The 4,677-nt window shown below is 36.9% G+C and overlaps 2 non-coding genes across 2 annotated transcripts; one reads left to right on the plus strand and one right to left on the minus strand.

The window, feature by feature from the left end:
• Positions 1 to 4,057: 4,057 nt before the first annotated feature.
• Positions 4,058 to 4,130, minus strand: Trnas-gga. The gene has a single exon. It is a non-coding gene; the product is annotated as a tRNA-Ser (tRNA).
• A 217-nt stretch (positions 4,131 to 4,347) lies between these two features.
• On the plus strand, positions 4,348 to 4,420 carry Trnas-gga. Its single transcript has one exon. It is a non-coding gene; the product is annotated as a tRNA-Ser (tRNA).
• The last annotated feature ends 257 nt before the right edge of the window (positions 4,421 to 4,677 follow it).

Below are 4,677 nucleotides of genomic sequence, written 5' to 3' on the forward strand. Positions count from 1 at the left end.
GCTAGTCTAATATACAAATACTTATATACATAGAAAACATGACTCAGGAACAAATATCTTTGCTCATCACACAAATAAATGCCCTTACCGGGATTCGAACCCGGGACCGCGGCTTAGCAGGCAGGGTCACTACCGACTACGCCAGACCGGTCGTCCTTATGACACACTTACCCGTATCAAAGACCTATATAACTTCGTATAGACAGATAAAGTCTAAGAAAAAAACGTAACCCATCATACAGAAAAAGGTACGGTGAGCTAGATGGGGATACACCTCGGCTAGATGGCGCTAATATTAATATTTGACATTTTAAAATATATCAAGCTCAGAATATGGTCCAAATTGCCAAAACTGAGGTACAAAAGTTTTAAGCCTGTGTCGAGAGATGGCAGTCTATGCACTGTGATTACACATTTTACTTTGACAGTAACTCTCTTTAATATTCGACCTCTTTGCCCATATTGACCTCCTAATTTCTTCCACCCAAAAATTTCCAAATTCCTTCATCAATAAAATAAACAACCCTGCGTAAATATTTGGCAAAATTTTATAGGGCATTAACTTTCGCCCAGCGGACATTTTAATTCTCGCACCGGGTGTAATTACCCTCTTTTTACCCTCTTTAACGGGTGTTAGGAGTTCAGGGTAAAACTTTTCGTTTTACCTCTGCTTGGGGACTTGTCCCGCATAATTGTTGGGGCTATATTTTTTGCATCAGTTTTGGGTTTGGTAATAAACCTCTTTTTTGTTAGGTTGAAAAAAGTTTCAAATTTTAATAGGCTGAATTCATAAATGGGCTTATTGACTCCATATCCATACTAAGTAATATTATAAATAATGGGAAAGTGTGTGAGTCTCTTTGTTTGTCCGTTTTTCACGGCAAAACAGAGTGACAAATCGACGTGATTGTGGAGATAGTTGAAGGGATAGAAAGTAGCATAGGCTACTAAACACGCCCAGGCGACGCGCCGCGCGCCTCAAGCGACGCACCCCAAGAAACGCGTCGCCTGGGGCGCGTCTTACGTCCTTCCTATACAAAATGTACTGAGGAGACTTTTTTTTAAGTTAGTTAGTTAGTGGCGCTGACTCCGCGTCTTCGACATGCGTCGCCTGTGTGTGGATAGTCCCTAAAAGTACGATATGAATGCTGGAAAAAAACATAATATGCCTAAAATCTAGAATACATACAAATCCTGCCTAAAACTAGTAAACATTACTAATCGATACTGATATTGACAAATAGGCTTAGTTAGGCACGTCGATTCATCTGATATGCTACCCAGATAATAGGCTGAAATGCGTTCGATTTGGATAATGCAATCCGAATCTAAACCGAGCTATTGTGTGAATATCGGGAATTTTGGCAAGCCTGTGTCATGTGAGCTATGGTCGAAGTTATGCAGTGTGAATGCTAGGGACGACTATAATCGTCGCCTTCTGAATGCGAGACAGCATTCTGTACGTAGGTAACATTCAGTTGAAGCTGTAGGTCATTTGTCGAAAACATTTCGATTTTAAGAACAATCTTGTTTGCTCGGCGTGAGTTTTTTGTGAGCAAAATTCATACATAAGTACGAGTGATTATAGTCTAGAAAAATGTATAATATAGATAAAAATATAGTATGTATAGTCAGAATAAAAAGGTTCCCTGTGTGTCGACAGGTTAATAATTTCAATAGTCTGTTCATATTCTTTGATGAATACTTTTGCATGTTAAATTGTATCTTGTTATTTAATGCATGTTAATTTTATTATAAGATGTAATGTTTTGAAAAGAAGTTGCCCGCCGAGTTTCTTGCCGGTCCCATAGTGGATACCCCCTCCCAACTGAGGGGGGACTGAAATCTTCTCGAGGCTGAGGCGTAGGGTTAGAGCCGGCGTAGCTTTATTTGACGTTCATATGCGCATTGTAATATGCTTACTTGAAAAATAAATATTTCATTTTCATTTTCATTTTCAATACCCCTTTTTAACCCCCGACGCAAAAGATAATTATAAGTTAGTAATTCGTTATAAGTTCGTTAGTAATTATAATTGGTTAGTAGTGGTATTAGTAGTGTGTTTTAAGTTCGTGTTATCTCGGATGTAGGAAAGATTTCAAAGGAAAAAAAACAAGATGTCCGCTCAAACATATGGGATATCGGTCCTACATCCGACATCGGATCGGATAATGTGAAAACGCAGTAGGATATTGGGAAATGGCAACCTTTTAACAATAACCCTTTAACTGCTCGAGTAAAAACCAAACTTAGCCCGTGTAAATAACCCTTCCGCTACCGGTTAACCCGTACGGTTATTCGGTTTTTATTTGTCTTCCTATTTATCGATAAAACCCCCTTATCGCCAAATTGAATTGCCTGGGACAAAAGGTCTGGACCGCCGAAAAAGGAGCTTAGGGTTGCCTCTTCGGTTTTTTATTTTAAAAAGAAATTGTGTTGGAATCTTAGTGCTGTCCCGGTAAAGCAATTAGCGGTATCTCGAAATCAAAAACATTTGAAAATAGAACTGTCAGTTAGAAAACTTAAGGTATATATTTGAATTAAAATTTTATTTGGGATACCGCCAATTGCCTTATGACGGCTTGCCCAGGGCGAATTTAGTTGTGATTTTATTGCTACTTTCCTGTGTATAACTGACGTGAGTTTAGAATATGTTACATATTCGATTGCGAAAACTGAGCTATTTGTGTTTTCTGTTTATTTATAATTATCGTAAGTACCATACTTATTGTGTCTTATTAAGTTCACTCGCGGAACTAGGTAGATCTGTTTAAAATTTTGTGTAGGTACTTGTTGTTTATTGATGTATGTGTATGTGTAATTTTATAATACTTCCAGGACATAAGCGACTACAGACACTACAGCTACTGACACAAAATTGAGTTAGTATAAAAAAAAATCTACTATTTTTTTAAATAAATATTTGAATAGTGATTATTTGACTAGGTACATTTTACATTTTACCAGTCTACTATTAACTTAGATTTAACTAAGAATATAGGCACTTAATGAGAAGCGTGTTTTGCTTCACTATGTTATTATGTTTTTATAATTATATTTACATCTTTTGCTCCTTTTAATTAACCCCCGACGCAAAAACGACGTGTCTGTCTGTTTGTATGTCTGTCTGTCTGTCTGTTTGTGTGTGTGTCTGATTTAGTTTTTTTCTGCTGCTGAAAATCGGGAGTGTTCTCAGCCATGTGTCATGAAAATCTGTTCACTATATCGGAGTTTTTTTTCAAAAGTTTAATTTTGTGGTTATTGTTTAGTTTTTCTTATTTTCTTCACAGTGCCAACCCTACCATCTTATCTCTCGCATGATTAAGCTCTTGACTCAGAAATGCGGGATGCCCACCCCCACTTTCCCCCCACTTTTTCTTTAACGTGCACGGTCAAGCAAAACGATTGTTGTTTTGGCCCGTGACTTCAATGTCATACGTCAGATGTACTTTATGTTTGTCAGGGAAAATCTGAACAAGATCAAAGGAAATGGTTGAATAAAAACGGTTGTTTTTTATGATATAGGAGACCAAAAGAGCAATCAGGTCACCTGACTAATGGTAAGCGATCACCGCCGCACATGTACTGCCGAAGCATTAGAAAATTCAGAAAGAGTTGGTATGTGCTCTTAGAGGTCTTCTTGAAGGTTTGAACGTCATACTTACTAGCCCCGATGCAGAAGAGTTCGTCTAGTAATACAGAAATGTTTTGTTTATTCTAATAACGTTTACACATGTAGGGATATCACGTCACAGTAATGAAAATTGTAAAAGTACTATAATTATAATAAGTTTAATTTAATTGTAAAATAAAATTGCATGTGACTTATATACTGTAAAAGAAAAGTACTTTAAAAAAATGTTGTCTTAATCACGTTCTCCTCTCCTATAGCAGTTCTGCAAGCATAGGCTTGAAGATTTGTTTTTACTTTATTAGCAGAACTTAGTTACTTCCTTTCATCTGACATGCAGTATTTTTTTCCTTTTTTTTAACAAGCAGAAACGTCTGCTAACGATTCTAAACATTTTTATATTAAAGGAAAGAATGGAAAAATTTACGCTTCCGGCGGGACTTGAACCCGCATCCTTTGCAATCCGTGCAATGCTCTTAACCAATTGAGCTACGGAAGCCGCGCCGGACATCGCAAATCTTTCTATGCCTTTCCTTATGTACACACGTCTTGGGGTGACGTCTAGCGCCATCTACCGACAGACTATTACATCTTGTAACGGCACTGGAGTCTCAAGTTATATTGAGAATTCACCAGTAACAATGTGCTAACCCATACGAAATTTTTCTTTAACAAGCAGAAACGTCTGCTAACGATTCTAAACATTTTACGGCGCGGCTTCCGTAGCTCAATTGGTTAAGAGCATTGCACGGATTGCAAAGGATGCGGGTTCAAGTCCCGCCGGAAGCGTAAATTTTTCCATTTTTTCCTTTAATATAAAAATATGCAGTGTATTATTATAATACCCATCCATAAAATATAAAATAAAAATCGACATGTTTTCCTTTCAGTATCAATGATATTTCTTGTATATAGATTTACTTATTGTACAATACTGCCATAAAAAATAAACTAGATTAGTATTAGCATTAAACATGAATGATTTTTGAAACATTATTTTTGCACAAACAGGAGAACCTCAAAAAATGGTCTGACTAGACGAAAAT

Source organism: Leguminivora glycinivorella, chromosome 20, assembly GCF_023078275.1.
Source record: "Leguminivora glycinivorella isolate SPB_JAAS2020 chromosome 20, LegGlyc_1.1, whole genome shotgun sequence".
NCBI classification, from domain to species: Eukaryota; Metazoa; Arthropoda; class Insecta; order Lepidoptera; family Tortricidae; genus Leguminivora; species Leguminivora glycinivorella.